Source organism: Sceloporus occidentalis, unplaced genomic scaffold (assembly GCF_023333645.1).
Source record: "Sceloporus occidentalis isolate IW3139 unplaced genomic scaffold, rSceOcc1.0.p SCAF_3, whole genome shotgun sequence".
Taxonomy (NCBI): domain Eukaryota; kingdom Metazoa; phylum Chordata; class Lepidosauria; order Squamata; family Phrynosomatidae; genus Sceloporus; species Sceloporus occidentalis.
In genome coordinates, this window is record NW_028316983.1 from 27,964,013 (window position 1) to 27,986,340 (window position 22,328).

The 22,328-nt window shown below is 39.5% G+C and overlaps 1 protein-coding gene across 1 annotated transcript in view; it reads left to right on the top strand.

Annotated features, from left to right (window-relative positions):
• Positions 1-21,917: 21,917 nt before the first annotated feature.
• Positions 21,918-22,328, top strand: part of SULF2 (sulfatase 2) — a 162,403-nt gene continuing 161,992 nt past the window's right edge. Inside the window, exon 1 of the mRNA XM_089513881.1 lies at positions 21,918-22,192. The gene's annotated coding sequence lies outside the window, so the exon portion shown is untranslated. The remainder of the gene's footprint in view (positions 22,193-22,328) is intronic.

The window sequence follows — 22,328 nt, forward strand, 5'->3', positions numbered from 1 at the left end:
TTTTGATGATGTGTGACCGCAACACTTCACAATGATCCAGGTGTGATCACACCTTAAACGTTGTATGAATCCCCTGTATGGTATTGGCCAATTTATTTTCGACCCCTTCCCTAGTCATCTCTAATGTGTATGTTTCCATTTTCATAGCTACTTTACACTAAGTCTATATTACCATTGAGCTATCCCCCTCATGACCCACTTCAGATTGTTTTTAGTATTAATTTACTGTGCTCCTTCCTCTGATCTGGCTTCTAAGGATCACATTAGTAAAATTGTTATTGAGTTTTATAAGACAGCACTCATTCTGTGTAGCTTCAGCTGTCTGGAAATAGAAGGGACAGCAGGGATGTGAACTGCAGTTGTAAAATCTGCAGAATTATGTTTTAAAAGGACCCAATCAGTCTCAATCTGTTTTTCCCTAGTATAGTTGCTGTCTCTAATGATGATTGCTTTTTTCTAAAATGGCAAATAAAGTAGAGGGAGATTTTGAGTATGGAGAAAATGATGAGATTGTGCTGCCTCTTCAAATGAGGAAAGAAATTAAAGCATCTAATAACTGCATAACAGTGTTGAATAATAAAGACGACCAGTTGGGACTCTACAGGGCAGTTCACATTTATAAAACCAAGTAAGATCTAAATCACCCAAATGAGTAATTATGTAATGGTTGTAACTGGTCAAAACTAAGATAATTATTTTGAAGACCTCAAATGACAGTGGAATGAGGATGCTGAAGTAATTATCCCTATCTTTTGTCAAACATGATAGAAATGTAAATTAAGTACTGTAAATAGAAATGGCAGGACTTACAAGCCAATGAAGGTGATTGGAAACTACTTTCTCCTCATTTGGATATACCTCAGTGATTTTTTTTATTTTTTGAAAGAATAAAGAACTTCTCAGGTGAGGATTATATTCAAGTGATATCCTGAGTTCTACATTCATGTAGCTTTAAATCCTTGAATGTATAACCAGTGCCTGCTTTGCAGTAATTTCGTAACTTGGCAGTAGAGCCATACACATAAGCTCTGTCCCAGTGTTCCTCTTCTAGACAGAGATGTTTAGTTGATTACTGCAAAATTCTGAAGCAAGACTCTTAAGTATATTCATGTGGTTAGATCGCTTCTTGCATCCAGAAACTCTGATTCCAGAATTCAGTTCAAGTCAGCTCAAGCCTTCTTAGAATCTCACTTAAGATCTTTATGCATGAAGTTGTTTTTTCAAAAATCAAAAATGGGATACCACAGTCTGGGATTGTATGTAGGGCTCGAGGGGATAGCTTTAACCACTCGAAAAGCACTCTGTAAGTATGATTTTGTTTGTGCTGTGCATTTGAAAATGAGACTGAGGTTCTGGTTTGGGAGGCTGTTTACTGCTGTTTAGTGGATTGATAAGATGCTTTCTTCACAGTCTTAGTACTACAAATTTATTGCTGTTGTGTTTTAAGTAATGTTTTGTGATGGTTTTAATCTTTTTTTAAATTTTGCTGTTCATCTTGTAAGGATTTGTTAGAGAAAGAATGGTATGCAGAATAAGAATATCGAAATATTATATTGTCTTTCTGTTCCAGTAGCAAACTTGGAAGGAGGAAGGACAAGATAAAGTTGCTGCCGGATGATATCTTGTTCATTTACAACAATAAGTTTATTTAAAAAAGGATTCTGTAGAAAGGAAATAAAGGAACAGGTTGTGCAGATTTTTGTACAGTGATCCATGAACAATTCATCCCTCCTACAGACTGTGGCAAATATGATGATCCCTCTAATCTTCTGGTCAGCTGTTTGGAAATCTAGATGTATTCCTAATGGCATAGTCAGTCATGGGCTATTAAAGGGAGAGTCCTTTAATGCAACTAATGTAGAGAAATATTTCAGTACTAATGTAAGTCCTTAGTAATTTCATCCATTTCAGTCACAGAAATTTGAAGACTCTAGCTGCCATGCTCCTAAGAGTTATGTATGATATTCTCTTCCAAAACAGTTGCAAAGGTAAATCCATGTCATAATTCAAAAACCTTGAAAGAGGAATGCATTATGGCACTGTATGAAATTGGGTCTGCCCTTGACTGAGTCAACTGAAGGAATAATGGGGATAGAACAAGTCTCTGCTGGAAGCAATGTGGTGTAGAATAGTTGGGGCAGCAGTGCAGATGTTGTACAGATGTTTGTCCAATTCAGAAAAGCTGTAAGAAGAGGAGAGTGAACTTGACTGCAATTATCAGATTTAAAGCACATACTTGAAGGCTTGAAGGCACATACAAGCACACTGAGCACAGAATTTCCTAAGGGACAGTTGACCAAGTGTACAAAAAGTTAAGGAACTATTAACTATCAGATTAAAAATCAATCACTGACAGCAATAAGTAATGCTGTAGCACTTTCAAGAGTGACAAATCTATTGTTGAATAAGCTTTTATGGATCTGTTTCAACAGATGAAAACTTGAAATTTGATATATACTGTACTATGATTTTCCATAACTGAAGTAAATATTTTCCTGATAACCTCTTTATTTGCTTGACTTTCTTTCCTCTGTGTCTCTCATGTGCCAAACAAAATTTAAATTGTGAAAGGTTGGTACTATATTCATGTATCCTCTCTGAAGGAGGAATGGGAAGCAAAGGTGAATAATAATAATAGCAAATAATTAATACAATAAATATTTGATGAGACCAACATCTCTCTTTATTCAGCTTTTATTGCGTAAGCCAGCATTAATTGTTGCAGCATTCAAGCACCTTCTGATCTGTTTCACCTTTGGACTAGTATAATTTAACTATCTGGAAACGTGTGCTTGTTGAAGAATATGACCACCATGGACATATACTGGGATTAAGATGGCTTGTAATTTTTTTCAGCTGACATTTTTTTTACCTGCAGGAGCCAGTAAATACAGTAGGTCCTAGGTCTAGGGTTTGTTTCCAGGACCCACCATGGATACTAAAATCTGTGGATGCTCAACTCCTATTAAATACAGTGGCATAATAAAATGATGTCTCTTGCATAAAATGGCAAAATCAAGATTTGCTTGTGGAATGTGTATATGTCTGTGTGTGCATATACAGAGAGAGAGAGAGAGAGAGAGAGAGAGAGAGAGAGAGAGGGGTGCGTGCACGCACGCACACACACACACACACACACACACATATTATATTTCAAACTATGGATGGTTGAATCCATGGATTAAAAATCTGTGGACGCAGAGGGCTGACTGTAGATGGTGACAGAAAGTAATTTTATTTTCCATGTTACATTGTTTTACCACTTACCTTTGCAGTTTGATAGATTTATTAAATGTAATTAAAAATTTAGTTTTAAAAAGCCCTATTCATCTAAGATAAAATACTTTATATATCAATGCCACTACTACCATTACCTTTACATTAATACTCTCAACATTCAATTACCCTGGCTTCCATTTACCCTGTTTGTACTAAAAGTGAAGAGAGATACACGCACTCAAGCCTTTACCCTGTCCACACTTTTCCCGCATTGAGGAAAATGGGCTCATGTTGAGGAAAATGAAGAAAACATTTGTTCATTTTTGCACTTTAAAATTGGCTCACATTTTCTCACCTTTCAACTAAATCATGAATTTAAAGTTAATTACCCTTCAAAATTTGCACATCTTCAACTTTGCATCACTGTCTTCCAAACAGAAAATGAATACAAAAGTTCACATATTAAAGGAAAGTGCATACCTAAATACATATATTTATGAAAATTATATGGGGAAATCACTTGCAAAAAAATAGATATTTGGAAAATTTGCAGACAAAGCCCGATAAAAATGGGTACAAACCTGTGTGCAAATTATCATGCCAGTTTGAGGCCAAAGCCTAATTCAAGCTAAACTAGACCTACAGAAACAATGGCTTAATAGTAAATACACACTTAGCTAAACCTTATTGATTTAACAGGTGTACTTTAAGTGAGACAAGGGTTTTAATGCGGCTCAGCCATGGAAACCCACTGGGCAAGTCACACTCTCTTGACCACAGAAGATGGCAATAATAAAACCCCTCTGAACAAATCTTGCCAAGAAAACCCCATGATAGGTTTGCCTTAGGGTTGCTGTAAATTGGAAACAACTTGAAGGCACACAACAACAACAACAAGTAGGTTCTTAAATACAAGAGTGTCCTACTTACATTCTAGTGAGTACAAGTAGAAGCCCCTTCAGATCTTCAGTGACTAAAGAGACTAGGAATATCGGCAGCAAAGTTTATGTGTCCATCCACACTTCCCCTTACTTTAAGCTCTTCTTGGAGCAATGCCTGCAAAAGGTCTATAGAGAGTAAATGGCAGGATACAGAAATGGTCAAGATTCACCATGCCAAGGTTTCTTCATCTAATTCTTCCTGGAAGTGTTAAAGTAAACTTTATTCTTATACCTCACCTTTCTGCTGCAGCAGTCAAGGTGGCTTACATGACTAGAATATATTGAAATAATACATACTCTCAATAAATAAATTTACACACACATGCCTTTTAAAACAGGATTAAATACAATACAGTTTAAAAATTCAACCTGTTAAAATGACAGCAATTTTCTAGCAGAGGCAGTGGTTACATAAAGTATGGAGAGTACAGAAATTAAATTGAACTATTCTGGGAAGGCCTGCCGGAAGAGATCCGTCTTGACAGCTTTTTTGAAGCTGTCAAGAATATTTATTTGACGGATCTCCTCCAGCAAGGTATTCCATAGTGTGGAAGCGGCAGTGGAGAACATCCTTTGGGAGGTTGCCAATAGTCTGGTTTTTATGGGTTGCAATAAATTCCTCCCAGAGGACCTGAGGGTACAGGGCAGATTGTACAGAAGTAGGCGATTCCTTATATAGGTTGGACCCAAGCCATGTAGGGCTTTAAAGGTAATCACCAACACCTTGTACTGTGTCCGGAAACCAATAGGGAGCCAGTGAAGAGATTTCAGAATAGGTGTAATATGATCACTTCTAGTTTTACCAGTGATCAGCCTGGCCGCCATGTTTTGTACTAACTGTAGTTTCCGTACTAGGTACAAGGGTAGCCCTATGTAGAGTGTATTGCAGAAATTGAGTCGTGAGGTTACCAGTGCATGCACTACAGTTTCTTGGTCCCTTATTCACTGAGATCTGTTGTATGTGCATATGTGAATACACATGAGAGACAACAACAAAATGCAAAACCTTCCTGTCACTGGTGAGAGAGGAAAAGGGAAAAAAACTAGGCACTGCTTCATGATATAGGTTCATAAACTGTGGTTTGAACCTCCTAAGCTTGTAACAGGATCAGAAAATGAAAACTAAGCCATTCTTAATTATCCATGCTGCCACCACCAGAATCCTGGCAAGAGCTGTTGGTTGCTATGAACAAGTACACAAAATACATTGTATGGGATTGACTGACAGAAGTGCTGAAGCAAGCAATCGTGCTGGAATTAATTGTGTAATTATACTTATGCACTGTTTGGGTAATGATACATGCAAAAGATTAATTTAATTTGCATTTGTCTATACATGCTCACAATTCTATGTGCAGTTCTTTTCCTGAACTTTTCCATTGTGTGGGTAGGAGGGACTGCTTATGAAAGAAGATTGGGGCTATTAATTTCATTTAACCGAACAGGAAAGAGCACAGTTTTTGTATTCAGTAAATATCAGACATAAACTGCCTTATTTTTTCTTTAACAAAACCTAGGTTCCAAAGAGAATCGTTCTTTTTTCCTGTTGTGACAAAAATGATGACAACTCTCTAGCAATCTTGATTTGCATCTAAAGCTTCATATACAGGAAATTCATACAAGATATTTTATTTAGAGACTGAAGAAGCACATTTCAGGAAATATATTTACAATAAAGGCAATTAAGAATATTGTGGAAAATACAGGTTGTCAGATGAATTTAAATGTTTCCATCTTATGTGTCCATTAAGAACTCTAAAATCAGGTGGAGAGACCTTTTACTCTGTCCCACCATCTTATCAGACTCATTTGATGGGGACAAGGAAGAGAATCTTCTCAATGGCTGCTCCCAAACTTTCAAACTCCCTCCCTAAAGAGGCCAGTATGGCCCCTTCCTTGGTCTCCTTTTGTCAGCAAGTCAAAACATTTTAATGCCATTGGGCTTTTAGAAACTAATTAGAGTGGGCTTTCAAGAGGCAGCTGAAGGCCTGGGAGAGTGCAGGGGGAGGAGGAGGAACAGGCATGGAAGAAATCTCACCCTGGAAGTCCCACCCCCAGATAGCAGAGGTCCCGCCCCAGAAGTCTCATTTTCCCCTGGAAGTTCCTCCATCGGTACTGGGTAACACCCCATGCCAGAAGGCCTTTTAGTTTGGACACTCAGTCCCTAAAAGGTTCGCCATCACTGGCCTAGGAGAAACCACCAAAAGAAGGTTTTCTCCTATGTACACAGATATACAGATCCTCCACTCAGTTTAGCACAAAGCTATGGTATTTGAATACCTAGGGGAATTTCTGGGGATATAAGATGACTGAATAGAGGCTGTCATCTTTGGCCACATTATCAGAAGACATGATGCACTAGAAAAAATAATAATGCTAGGAAAGGTAGAGGGCTAGGAAGGGTAGAATTGACTATTCCACTAAGAGAGGAAAACCACATATAGTACAAGATGAATAGATTCAATCCAGGAGGCCATGGACAAAGTTCCTCCTAATGTTGAGGTGGAATCTCCTTTTCTGTAGCTTGCATCCATTGTTCCGGATCCTAGTCTCTGGAGCAGCAGTAAACAAGCTTGCTCCCTCCTCAATATGACATCCCTTCAAGTATTTAAGCAGGGCTATCATATCACCTCTTAACCTTCTCTTCTCCAGCAAAATATCCCCAACTCCCTAGGTCTTTCCTCATAGGGCATGGTTGCCAGACCCTTCACCATTTTAGTCACCCTCCTTTGGACATGCTCCAGTTTCTCAACATCCTTTTTAAATTGTGGTGCCCAGAACTGGACACAATATTCTGGACAACTTGAAGGTAAGTTGACAACATTGATGATGGGCCCACTAACACTACATTATGTTAAAGAACCTTCTTCCCAGGTCCTCTGCTGTTACTGCCACTATTGCTCCTGCACTTTGAGGCCCATTGCAAGCCAGAAGGAAACAGCATTTTTCTAAAGAAAAGTGCTGCTAAGCATTACCAAGTATAGCGGGTTACTGAAGAGGGTTTCTGGATAATGGATTATCATTTCTGAGAAGTCTTGAATAGGAATATTTGTTCACATAGGAGACTTGAACAAGCGAGTTGCTGACAGAGAGGCAAATACCTTATCTCTTCCTTCTACTTTTTACTAGTCCCTTCAACAAGGCAACCCTTATCATAGCTTTAGGTTTTTCTCATTTACAGAAATGTGCAAAAATCCATCTTGCAAATGTGTGAATTCCCTTGAGGGGGTTGTGGACATGCAATCTTATGGTGAGAACAAAAAAAAGTGTTTTTCTGTTTAGTGAGCAAGGATTAATATAGTCAAAATTTACATTCCTAGGCTTGAATCTCCCAACATCTCTCATTTTAGAGATTAAGTAGCAAGCAAGGTTTGGAAATGGTGCTGGCATGGCAATCACTGATCAAGGAAACCCAGAAGTTGAAATGAAAATGAAAATATTTCTATGTATTTGGGATCCTTGACAAATTCTTGTGCATTCATAGTCACCTCAAGACATTTCACATGGGAACTTTCCAGGTCTGGTCCTTGCCAAAGAGATGCAAATGTAGCATACTAATGGGTTGTACATTCTTTTCTTTTACTGGGGTAAACTTAGCACAACAGAAATATAACTGCAATATATCTGCCTGTTTTTTAGAAACAATATAACATACATCAAGCCATTCATTATTTAAATCATTTTGCAGTTTTTATCAAATTGAAATGCTATTTTGAAGTTTTTGACCAAACACTTCTTATACCTAATGCTTTTCTGTGCCATCTAGTGCCAATGAAAAGAACTGCAAACTGTTTATTTGCTGCTATCCATCATTTAAGCTAATAAACTCTACCTGCAGCAGTATCTCTCTTTCTGATCCTCCTTTTCTTCTTCTCCTCTTGAGCCTCTCCTTGTGATAGTACATTCAGATCACATCACAAAAAGTAGCATGGAAATCATAAGGTGTTCCAAGTCAGGAAGCAAACAATGTTTTATACTCACCAAGATACAGTGGGCCCTTTGTATCAGCTGGGGTTTCCTTCCAGGACCCTCTATGGATACCAAAATCCATGGATGCTCAAGTCCCATCATATACAATGGTGTCCCTTATATAGAATGGCAAAATCAAGGTTTGCTTTTTGGGATTTATTTTTTAAAAATATGTTCAAGCCATGGATGGTTGAGTCCATGGATATGGAGGGACAACTGTTTCTAGTGGGAGAAGAATTCCAATCTGTATTCAAAGCCTTACTAGGAAGCCTATGGTTCAGTCAGTTTCAGTCCTCAGGTGGTGATGCTGGTGCTGGGAGAACTTGGGTTTCTTTGCTTTTTCATATGAATATAATTTACTACACCAAAGTTCCTCATCTGCACATTACACTAAAGTAAGCAGATTAAAATAAGGAGGTTGCATTAAAGATGGAATTGTCTTATGGGCCTCCAGATGTTTTTGCCTCATCATTTTGGTTATGCTGGCTAAGGCTGCTGGGACTTGCAGTACAACATCTGCTCAATGACAACCATCTGTCACTGTAGTTGGCCAGACATACCTGTAATGAGGAATGCTGAGGAGGAAGGAAACATATCTCTAAGGAGTTAATCACTCTTCCCCCGAATGGAGGTTGGTAGCCTAATGAGAACATCTATTGACCAATCAAAACACAAGATCAATCATACACTTGTTATTTTTAACAGAAAATTGTTTAGGAGGGGAACTCAGCAAGAAATGCCTGTCACAATGTACAGTCAGCCCTTTCCTTATGTGGGGGGATCCATTTTGCCCCCTCCCTCCCCCGCGTAAGAGGAAAACCACGTATGGTCATGCCCCATTGAAAACAATGGGGCACGTGCATGCAGCATGTGCACCATTCATTTAATTGTACCGCGGCTTCAGCATAAACTGAAAGCTGCATAAGGGAAGCCCATGTATGGCGCAGGCTGAGTGTACATATTTATCAAAGCAATTTCTAACCCACCCACCCACAAAACAACTATAGATGTTGATTCCAAAGCTGCCATCCTTATTGGTGATTACCATTGGGATGAAAAGCAGATTGCAGTCAACACAGGCACATTCTTCTGCTTTTTAATACTCAGTAGAGAATGAAGAGCAAATCAAGCCAGAACTCTCACAAGAAACCAAAGTGACTAAACTGAATTTATCATACTTTGGACATATCATGAAACTAAAAGACTCGCTGAACTAGAAAATAATGCTCATTAAAGTGGAAGACAATAGGCAAAGGGAAAGGAAGACTGCATGGCCCGTTGACTCAATCAAGCCTACATTTGAAAGCCCTCAGCAGGAATGTTAATAACAGAGTCCCTTGGAGGGCTCTCATTCAACTCAACATTCAACTATGTTTCTTTCTTTATTTTGGAATTGAATGTTGTTGTTGTTTTCAGTAATTGATGACGAACATGACTGTATTTTCAGTAATTAATGACGAACATTAATTTACACAAGTAAATTAATGTTCTGGGTTTTTTTGTTTTCATTTCATTTTCTTCTTTCTTTTTTGCCTGCTTTCATTTTGTTGGAATTGCATTCAATTGTTTTTCTGTGGACTGCAGTGGAAGATCCAGTCTTCATCTGCTTTCAACCAAATGGCTTGGTGTTTTAAGAACTCTTGTAGCCTGCCAATTTCTGGCCATCAGACTAGTCAAAGGTTCCCCTGTTAGAGGGAATTTATAAAGATGCTCAGAATATACCACATACTACTGTTCGAAGTAAAAAAAAGTCTTCAAATTATCAATTTTCCTACTTGTTCTGTAATCTTTTTGTGAACATGCACAAAAGACTATCATATACAGTGTTAAGCAATAGCTGTCCTGACAGATATCTAAGAACAAATGAATAAATATTCATCAGCTTCATTTTCCTATATTCAGATCCCCATGTATTGATGAACAAACAGTAAATTGAGTTTCCACAACTGCAATCTTCTGCATATTACCCAGGAGTAAATCCCATTGAAGTAAACAAGCATAGATTCAGACAGTTAATCTTTCCTATTCATTGTTAGGAATAGATCCTGGCCATGTAACGCTCCCCCCACAGACATATACAAGTGAAGACTCTGCCCACCATTATTTTATTATTGTAGTATTGTTTTTAGATTTTTATTGTCTGTAATTTTAATAGATGGAATTGTTTAATCCCTTTTTAAGGGGGGAATTGTATATATTGTATTTTTTAAAGGTTGTACGCCGTTTTGATTGTGGAAACAAAAAGCGGGATATAAATTAAGGTTTTATTATTATTTATTATTTATTTATTGTTGAACCTCTACAGTTTCTCCTTCTAATCTGTATATTGAATTCAAGGAGGCTTCTTGCCACTAAAAAGCTGAGGGGAATTGAGACTACCTTAAAAATTACTTCTCTATTGTATAGATTCTCTTCTATTCATTAAAGTAGCCATTTAATCTGCATCTTGTATAGATTTTCACTGTCTCCTGTCCAGCCAAATTAATCATTTTAATACACAATTATACATTTATTAATCTCATTTCTGTGCTTCCATTTCATTGTAGTAATAACATTTTCTATGTTAATCATGGGTGGAGGGGGTGACCAGATATCACAGAAAGATGGATTACTATATTGTTACACAGCTATGAGTTGTTGTATTAATCAATATTGTCTCGGTAATTTAATGTCACTTTTGCTATGATTCCAGATTTCCTCAGCACTTTCACTATCTAATTATTACCAGCCAATAGTGTGCTGCTAAGCAACATATATGCATCACTGTGAATTATCGTCAACATTTATACTGAGGCAATCTAACCTGCAAGATCAGGTTACTGTGATATTTATACTATTCTATGCAAGTATATTTCAGAGTCGGTTGGGTTCTATAGTGAAATAAGTGTGCACTGGTCGGGACTACCATGCACATTCCTGGAGGTATCTGATCTGACCATGGTGAATATGCATTAATTCTATCCTGTTTTGATTAATGCACTAAACACAACATGGGATCACCTTTGCAAAATGTGCAGAAACCTCTGTAGGTCCAAAATGCTATTGACTTGGGCTGATTACATGGAAAAATTAACTCTCTCTGTTATAGCAGTTAGACTGGCTACCAGCCTGTTTCCAGACATAACTTAAAGTGCTTATCGTGATCTATAAATATCTATAAGCTTTAAACACAGTACTTTGCAGGAAGGCACACGGGACTATGGCAGAAGTGAAATGCACTATATTGATACCAATACCATGTGCCAACATTTTGGATGAGAAGATGACCCTGCTCCCTGTGCTTGCTGGAATGTGAAAGATTGCCAGCTGTGATGCAGAGGGGGTTTCACATCACCCACCAGATCCTCCAGAATTCACTGGTTCCTCAGCTGGGCTGCCCCACTGCTTTTAAATCCAAGCATTGGTGTTATCCTGAAACAGTTGCTTTAATAGCTGCAGATTCCAAAGCAATACCATTTCCACAGCATTCTCTGTATGGCATTTACAGTTGTGTGCAAGAAACATCCAGTTGTGTGCAAGAGAAAGCTCCATCGCAGAGAACGAGAAGCACCTTGTGACTAAAATGCAGAACTGACTATGACCATCATACCTTCCTAGAAACTGGAACAGGGAACTATTCCTTTCCATTCATGAATTGTGAAAAAAATCATTTGCTGACCACTCATGTATTGTTAAATAGTGGCCAATAGTTTTAAAACATTTATTTTGTAGATCTGTAAGAAAGATGGAGACCAATACTCATTTGGGATTTCATTGTTAGTGTAATTTATGAAATGATGAAGTGCAATTCTGAACTATAAAGTCAACTGTTTATAGCTAACAATGTCATTCAAATATTAAGTATGTGAGAAATACTGAAGAGTTAAGCAGTTCCTTTTCACTTTTATCCTGGAGCCTCAAGATTGGTTCAAATACCAGACATACATAGCAACTGTAAAAGACTATTGGTTTTAAAATATGGTCCTTCTTGATCCTTATGGTTGTAATGGTTTTCTACGGTTGTAAACCGCTTTGATCTGTGGAAAAGCGGTATACAAATAAATTATTATTATTATTATTATTATTATTATTATTATTATTATTATTGATTAGTCTTTTCTGCTGTCTGAAATACCATATCTCCCTATACAAGCATGCCCAAGTTTTGAGATCTTTGGAGAATGGCCTTTTCTCAGTTGTCTTTCTGCTGGCAAGCAGAACTGTTTATTCAGGCAGACTTTGGCTCTGATAGATGTGGTAGCATTTTTAATAGTGTATGTAGCTACATTTTCCTCATTTGTTAAGGTTTAAATATTTTAAAACTGTTTTTATTTAGTGCTATTTTTGATAAAATAACTTGTTTGTTTAAATATTATTAGTGTTTATATCTGTATTCTGTTTTAATCTATGTTGCAAGCTATATTGGGTTCTCTATTAGGATCCAGTTGTTCTGTTGTTATTTTCCATCATGTCAAATTATAATGACCCTATGAATGAGAGGCTTTCAAGCGAACCTGCTATTAACAGTCCTTAGGGTCATGGCTTCCTTGATTAAGTCAATCCACCTGTAGTGAAGAAAATATTATACTATATTATATCATGTTGTATTCTACTGCCATATATTTATTTATGGCAGCCTTGCCCAACCTGTTAGACTACAACTTCCACTATCTCCACCAGGGATAGCCATGCTGGATGAGTTTGATAAGAGTCACAGTCCAATGCAGCTATAAGGGCACCAAATGATGGCAAGCTGATACAGAATGGCTAAAGAGTTCCAGTGCAATTGTTGTTTTGGCAAAATAAGCTTTTTTATTTTTCTCTTTCAGATAATATTGGTTGAAACTGTGTTTTATATTTTCAATAATGTTCCATGACAAACATAATTGGATTTCTGCAGACAGCTCAGCCTCATTCAAAGTACGATACAAACTATTTATTATATTTCATGCCCTTCATTGTTTTAATCTGTTTTTGTTGTGTGCTGTTGTTTTTATATTATAATGTATGACAATATTGATCATATGGTATCTGAGTGCTTGAAGAAATGCTTTACAATATTTTCAATTTAAAAAAATAAAATAAAAGCTGAACTCCAACATCACTAAATGGAAGATTCAACTGGATAGAAAATAAGCCTTCAGCTATAGCTCAAGTCAAGAATCACCAAAGTGGAACAGGCAATAGCTCAAGGTAGAGCTCATTTCATTTTTTTTAATCAATCTGCAGCATTTCTAGTTAAAAAGATATCAGCACAGGCAACTTGCCGTCTGAGAGGGGAACCGCACATTCAGTTTGCAAGCTGCCACTGGTGCCAGGTCTTGGAAATATATCTGCTTGGACAAGTCACCATTAATGTAGCAGGGGTCGACTAGGTGGTCTTGCTGAGTAGAAGGCAGCTTCATAACTTTCATTTTCTCTCTTTTTGTTTGCCAAACCTTTGATTTATTATACATGCTCACATTTTCCATTCTTATTCTAGTCTATAACATAAACTTCATTTCTTTTTGTTCTGTTTGTTCTCTCTTTCATGTGTGATTCAAAAGCACAATGGACAATTTGGCTGGTCTTCAGATAGTTCCTGCAAACATGCTGAATTTTTAAAAAAGTATATAATAACATGCAGTAAATTTCAAAGTGAAGGAAAGCTGTCATAACTAACTCACTTGGACAACTACAGAAGATAATAATGTACAAGTTCTAATTAGAAAAAACTAAGTGAGTATTTTCACATGGTACTACCCTGTTATTTCATTGTGTTCATGTATTGTATTACATACTTTCAGCATAACCTCTTTTTCAAATCCTATTATAAACACTTGTTTAATCAGATGCATATATGTAGGAACCTTACTTAATATACAGTATTTGTATCTTTTTCCTCTTGCAAATGAATTATGGCTAGAAGTGTATCCAACTAGATATCCAAGCTTACATATAGGAAATCTGCTATTCATAGAGGAATCTTTAGTTCATACTGATGCCTCACCAGCTACATTGTATATGGGGCATTTCAATATCACTATGAGATATTCAGTATGAATTTAACAGTATTGGTACAAAGATTTCTTAGAAAGCAGGAAATTTGTTTTTGTCCCAGGGTTATTTCCTGAAGCTCCATGAAGTTCCCAGAATTAAATAAGTACAGGATTTGCATGTAAGCATATCTGATACAGATTTGAGTCCCTATTATCCAAAATTCCAAAATCTGAAATATTCCAACATTGTCTACATGAGTGGCTGAGATTGTGACACCTTTACTTTTTTGATGGTTCAGTGTACACATACTTTGTTTTATGTACGAAATTACTTAAAATATTGTATAAAATTACCTTCAGGCTATGGTTATAAGGTATATGAAACATCAATGAATTTCATGCTTAGATTTGTGTCTTTAAGATATATCATTATGTACATACAGTTGGTCCTCTGTATCTACGGATCCTGCATCCATGTATTCTACCATCCACAGCTTGAAAATATTCACACACACACACACACACACACACACACACACTTTAAAAAAAATCTTGATTTTGCCATTTTATTTAAAGGACATCATTTTAATATGCCATTGTATAGAATGGGACTTGGACACCCATGGATTTTGGTATCCACATATTGTGGGAACCAAAACCAAGCAGATACAAAGGCCCATTGTATATGCAAAAACAGGTATTCTGAAATCCCCCCCCCCCCCCAAAAAAAAAAAATCCCAAATCCCAAACACTTCTGGTCCCAAACATTTCAGATAAGTGAGACTAAATAAAAGTCTATAAAGAATAGTACTGTAAGCCACCCAAATTACATACCTACAAGACATGTTTCTGTATATCAGGGGTAGGAAACATAGAAAGTACTACCTCATTCTGTGTCATGTTACATGGTGCTGTCCACTGGCAAGGCCATGAAAGAACTCATGCTTCTTGTAGGTTTTATTACTTTAGCTTGCTGAAAGAGGGACATGTGAGTTTGGCAAGTGAATGTCACAATAAACAAACCACAACTGGGAAGGTCAGTGGTTTATTCAGCTTGCAGCAGGAACAATCTGGCAGTACGCTACCTGATTAGTACACTGCTTAATTCTGCAAAAGCCAGAGTTCTGGCTGTGTACAAATGTACCCATTCTGTAGGACACCAACTACTGTTATTCCAGAGAGCAGAGACCTTCCTAAAGCCATTGGCTGAGCTGGAGATTCGATCAGTGGATGATTAATATATTAGCATATTTCCAGATCCCATTTTGCATATGAATTTGTATGTGCATAAGCATGGCGTAATGGTTTGAGCATTGGACTACAACTGTGGAGACCAGGATTCGATTCCCAGCTTGGGCATGAAACCCTCTAGCTGATCTTTATTAAGTCACACTCTCTCAGCCTCAGGGGAAGGCAATGGCAAACCCCCTCCAAAGAAATCTTGCCAAGAAAGCTCCATGATAGGTTTGCCTTAGGGTCGCCGTAAGTCGGAAACGAATTGAAGGCACACAACACACATGCACACAAACTACATCATATAAAAAGTGATAGTTTCTTCCTATGGATTTCATGTAACCTTGTTGTTTTTTCAAAGCAATGCACTTTATTGTCCATCTATACTATGATCTAGAAATATCTGTTTTTCATGTGTTAAGTAAAACTATATTGAAACTACTGAAATTCTTACTCAGTCTTGAGAATACAGAACTAGAGTGAAAAAATTTTGAAAATCCCACTGAACAAGACACTTACCAGGGCTTTTTGTCATGGCACCAGCAAACCAGCTCCTTTTGACATATGAAATGGAAGGCCCTTTACCTTCCAACAGGGAGCCCTGTTTACTTTGCAGGCTTTTTAACAACCAGGGGGTACATTATCCCTTTAATGCACTCGTGTAACTTCCATTAATATTGATTGGAACTGCATATACTTGCTGAGAAAATCTGTACCTTTTGTTAAAATGGAAGGTCCATTGTGATGGATTTTGCTGATGACATGAGTGATTATGTCATTACTGTATTCTATTTTAGGCTCTTTTCCACACTGCATGATGCTTTTGTAAAAAAAAGAAGTCAACATTAAAACCACTTTCCTATGTTATAATGAGAAGCCGATTTTTCATGCAATGATTAGATGAGACAGACAAACAGACATTTTGAGTCCTTTGCCCAAAGGATAGAGCATTTATCTTGCAAAAACACCCTGTCAAAAAGGACACGAAGTGACTAAAATAAAGGAAAACATGTGGATTCTGTTTCTACCTACAGTATACTTCTTTTCTCTGATTTTAGGCCATTTTGCTGCATCAGGGTATTTTATCCTGAAAAACTATATATATATATATATATATTTCACTGTGAGCCATTTTCTCATGACAGTTATTTGCATTTTCAATTTCCCATGTTTGTAATTTACTTGCAATACCCAGAATGTACAGTTGTAAAACTATGTTGTTGTTGTATGCCTTCAAGTCATTTCTGACTCATGGTGATGGTAAGGCTGGGCATTCTGGGAAAATTTGGTTCAGAGGTGTTTGTCCTTGCCTTCCTCTGAGACTGAGAGCATGTGACTTGGCCATGGAAACCTAGTGGGTTTCCATGGCCAAGCAAGGATTTAAACCCTGGTCTCCAAAGTCATAGGTCGTTATCACACAACAGAAATTGGAAGTATAATCCAATGTCATCCCGAATGCAATCACAGGTATTCACGTTATTGTGCTCTCCTGAAAGCTCTCTCTCTCTGCCCAAAACGGTGGGCATGGGGTTTGCCCTGATCCTGGCCCCTTGTGCCCCTCAGGAACCTTTTTGCCTTCCTTCCTTCAGCGCCAAGGGGCTTCAATAAGAGGGAAAATTCCTACCCTTTTGATTATCCCCAAAGAGTTGTTCTTCTTCCCCGATTCCTCCTCCTTTGGGGTAGGATGGAGTGGGGCAGCCTGGGGAATGGAGGTCTGTTTTCCTCTCATCAAGGGCATTGCTCTGGGCCCACAACAAACCCCAACTCGCAGAATTACATAGCCTTGAACCACAAAGAGTTAAAGTGGTGCCAAACTGGATTATTTCTCCAGTGTGGATATAGCCTTAGTCGTCAGCTCTGGTTCCTGCCCAGCTTCCCCTCCCCTTTCCCCCTCCTCCGACTCATGGCATGGATGCAGTGTCGTTGCCTTCAATGGAACTCTCAACAGGCCAGAGAGGAGCCAGGCCCCCCACAACCTCACTGCAGCCAAGCTCTCCCACCCCCATAGCTAGAGACTTAAAAGCACAGATAAAGTCTCACACTCACACACACACACACACACACACACAACCATCTGGAGACCCCCACCCCGAGGTTTGCCATTGCCATTTTCTGAGGAGGCTGAGAGAGTGTGACTTGCACCAGGTCACCCAGTGGGATTCCATTCCTGCCTTCTAGAGTCATAGTCCAATGCTCAAACCAAGCACAAGGTTGCTTTCGACTGATTTTGAATTGGTGAATTCCCTAAATAACGTGAAATAAGAGCTAATGAATGCACAAATAATGTGAATTGCGTAATAACGTGAAATAAAGGGTAATGAATGAACAAATAACATGAAACAAGGCAAAACCACAGGAACAGGAGGCAAGCTCCACCAGAAGTGTAAAAAGGTCACAATCCGATTCTGCCCTCACTGTGCATGTGCAGGGATGCTAATTCGAATTCAAGACTACGAAGGGTACATACTCATATGATAATTTCTTTTGCATTCACGCTAATTTGGCTTTGGGGTAAGCGCTGTGTTCTTCTGTGGTGTGATAGCCATCCACTTACTTGTGTTCATTTCCGAATTGACCCTACTTTCTTTTCTTTCAAACTTGGGAGACATTTCTCCCATGTGATAATGTCCATAATAGTCCAATCCTCAAACCACTACATCTTGTCAGTTCTCTTTAAAACTTTACCTTGCTTGTTTTACCCTTCTTCTGCTACATGCTTACAGGGAACACCACTCATCCCTTCTCCTTTTGCCTTTACCCTACTACTGCAACTCCAATTCTTAAGTGTAAAATCGTTTTATGTGCTATGAGATTTTAGAACCAATTCAGTTTATTCATAATGTATTCAGTGTGCACTTGGGAGGGGAGAACAAAAGACCATAATAAAAATTTTGGAGGGAAAAAATTAAGCAGCTTTATTTTTAGTCTTAAATATTTTATCAAGCAAGTTATGAGTTAGGCACTTAAAAGAGACATAGCAACCTGGAGTCCTCCAGATGTTTTGGGCTGCAACTAGTGGACAGCGGTTAGGGATTATGGGAGTTGTAAATCAAAACATCTAGAGGCCACTGGATACTTATTCTGCATAAGCAGATGGTTACAGATACTAACTGCCAAATGATGGAGTTGTACACGTATTTGTTAATATTTTCCTGACAATTTTTAAACACTTTTAAAAGATGATAGCAATAGCAGTCTAATTGTATTTATTTATTTATTTGATTTATGTGTTTATGGTGTTTTTATATATGTGTATGGTCTTTTAATGTGTTTTAACTACTTTTATCTTTTTAATTATATGCTATTCTTTTATATGCAATCTGTTTTAATGCTGTAATAATGCAACTCTGTTTTAATGTAACACTTTTCTTTGTTTTTAACTGTAGTGTTTTAAATCTTGTAAACCGCTTTGAGTCCCAGTTCTGGGAAAAAGGCAAAATAATAATAATAATAATAATAATAATAATAATAATGGCTGTGCCTTAAATTTCCTGTCCACTTCCTTGAGTTTCATTGGCTTTTCTTACACAGGGAATAGTGAAGAGATAGTTTTGCCAGTTCCTTCTTCTGAAGTCTACAGAACCTGGTATTACTTTGGTGATGTCTCATCCGAATATTAACCAGGGCGAACCCTGCTTAGCTTCCAAGTTGAGAAGGGATCAAGTGCCTTTAGATTATTCATATCCCACCTTTTTGTCCCAAACTGAGGCCCAAAGCAGCAGTACAGAACTGATACAGTACTGATACGATACATTATTAGCTGTGCCGTTTATTTAACCTTTAGAATTACCATATGGGAACCAAGAACGCACATTCCTTACACTACATTTGATCCTTTTCTTTTCAGCAATTCCCTGCTCAAATAACTCAGTGCAAAAAAGCCTTGCGCACAGTAAGGAGAAGTGAGCATTATTCTAGTTGTGGCCCAGCCAGATGTAACAATCCTACAGTGGAAGAGACAGGAGTTTATATTATTCAGTTCCCAGTGAGACCAAAGTGTATGCCAGATTTGGCTAAGCCCCTTTTAATCTATTTGCAGATAATAAAAATGGCTGAATCTAGTAGGAAATATTTCAGTGTAACCTTTCAGGTCCTCTGGAACCATGTTCGGTATTTCATTTTTGGAACCAAACCTGTTCTTGTGTGTGTTTAGACACACAGTTTATACACACATATATACATATGTAATGTTGCCAGGGCCTAGCCCTAGAGGCTCCTTTCAGGATCACGTCCGATCTTGTATTGCTGTGAATCTGTAGCTTATAATTAAGAATTACATCTGGCAACACCATAAAGGGAGCCTAAGTTTTCCAAGAGCCAGCATGGCGTAGTAGTGGTTGGACTCTGAACTGCTCTGAGAGCCTTTTGGCTGAAGAGAGGGGTATAAATAGTCTAGATAAATAAATACTGGACTCTGACTCTGGAGACCAGAGTCCCTGCTCAACCATGGAAACCCACTGGGTAGCCTTGGCTGACTCACACACTCTCAGCCTCAGAAAACCCCATGATAGGGTTGCCTTTGGGTAGGAAATGACTTGAAGGCACACAACAAGAACATCAGTCTTTCCAAAACCACTCATCCCCTGGGTCCAAAACACACTTCAGAAACAATCCAGCTTGAAACCACTTTGACTGCCCAGGCTCAGTGCTAGGGAATTCTGGGAGGTGTAGCGTTGTGAGACATTTAGCCTTATGACATGGAGCAAAATTGGAAGTTTAAAGTGGTGGCAATGCAGGGACATCCAGGGTTCAGGGACCATGCTTTTCACATGATGCTGCAGCCAATCAGAAGAGAATCCAGGGTGAATGTGAGGTCAATCTGGAAATAAGTAAATTCGCAAAACTACTGGATTTACATGTCCCTTTTCCTTGTGAATTGGCTCCACAAGTAATGGCTGCTGTGTGATAATGCAAGGCTCCAGATTGCTGTCCCTGGAAGAGGCTTCTTAAAGGGATACATACACACTTCCCTCGTTGCCCCATTCTCTCCTCCTCTAATGGAGCCTCTCATGAAGGGCAGAGCTGCTGGTGGGAGAAGAAGGCAGAGGGAGGGTGATTTGGAAGCCCTCCTGGACAGGAGGCAGAAATGGAGGACATGTCCTGGAAAAGGAGGGCATCTGGGAGGCTCATCCCTCACTGGAACCAGGCAAGTTTATGGACCCTCTCTCTCTGACAGAGATAGATAGATAGATAGATAGATAGATAGATAGATGACAGAGATGGATGGATGGATGGATAGATAGATAGATAGAGATGGATAGGTAAGTAGATAGACAGATAGATAGATGGATGGATGGATAGATGACAGAGATGGATGGATGGATGGATGGATGGATAGATAGAGATGGATAGGTAAGTAGATAGATAGATAGATAGATAGATAGAGATGGATAGGTAAGTAGATAGATAGATAGATAGATAGATAGATAGATGATAGATAGATAGATAGATAGATAGATAGATAGATAGATGACACACACAGAGAGAGAAAGAGATGGATGACAGACAGGGACCCTGCTAAGTCATGAAACCCACTGGGTGACCTTGAGAAAGTCACACTCTCTCAGCCTCAGAGGAAATAGGACTCATATGACTCTTGTGTGTAGGTGTGTGTCTTTGTGGTTTTGTGGGGTTGGTCTGCCTTCCTCAGACACAGCTTTTGGAGCTTTGGGGGCAAAAAGGCTTCCCTCCCTGTGGCATGTGGGGGGACACTTGAGCATACTCAGAAAAGATATTTCTAAGCAAGCAATGGGGATTTATCCTCACCCATCTGATAGCCAAATTCGAATCTAACCCTAAATAATGTGCCTTTAACCCCTTGTTGTGCTCTTGTGTGTGATAACCATTAGCAAATGGGCTTGCTTTTCTGGAATGACAACACTTTAGCCATTTTTGGGGAAGACAGCACGCAAGTCACCAAGTGATAAGGACCAGAGAGAGAGCTCTGGTGCCACATAAAGAGTTATTTCTCCAGTGTGGATGCATCCTTGAACTCCCAATCCATCCCCTCCCCCCGTTTGGAAGTGTGGGACTTCCTCGGCCTTCCTCGCTTTGGAGCAGCTGCAGGAAAACGCCGCCCTCCTCCTCCTCCTCCTGCTGCTGCTGCTGCTGCTGCTGAGCGTCCCCAGGACAGTCTCGGCCCCGCAAAGGCTGCGCCGCGGAGGAGGGCGAGGAGTAAGTGAAGAAGAGGAGGAGGAAGAGGAAGGGGAAAGGAGGAAAGAAGAGAAGGAAGAAGAAGAGGGAAAGAGGAAGAAGAGGAGGAGGAGGAAGGGGAGAAGGAGAAGAGGAAGGGAAAGGGAAAGGGAAAGGGAGGAAAGGAGGAGGAAGAAGAGGAAGGGGAAAGGAGGAAAGAAGAGGAGGAGGAAGAGGAAGAAGAGAAGGAAAGAGAGAAGCAGGAGGAGAAAAGAGGAGGAGAAGGAAGGGGAAAAGGAGGAGGGGAGAAGAAGAGGAAGAAGAGGGGAAGAGAAGGAGGGGTGGGAGGAAGCAGAGGAGGAGGAGGAGGGTTGGAGGCGGAGCAGCGGAGGCGGGGAGAGGGGCGGGGGGTCTGTCCCAGGCAGTCCTTCCCGGCGGAGACGGGGCGCTGCTGGGCTCGGAGGGAGGGAGCCAGGAGGAGGGAAGGGTCCTTCCGAGGATGCCATGCCGGGGCGTCCGGCGGAGCTCAGCCGGGGCTCCAGGGGCAGGAGCAGCTGTAGAGGCAAAGGCAAAGGCGGCGGTGGAGGCAGCGTCCGGGAGGAAGGCGAGCTGCTGCCGCCTCTGCTGCTCCTGAGGCGGAGGGACATGTTGCTGCTGCAGCCGCCTCCTCCTCCTCCTCCTGGTCCTCCGCTGCCTCTCCTTCTCCTTCTCCTTCTCCCCGGTGCCTTTGAGGAGGAGCAGGTGAGTCTGGGGCTGGGAGGCCGCGGCCAGGAGATGCCTCTTGAGCCGGAGCGAGGAGGTCCTTTGGGGGTTCCTCCTTTACCGGCATCCCAGAAAGCATTGCCACAAAGCCCACCGGGTGACCTTGGGCAAGTCA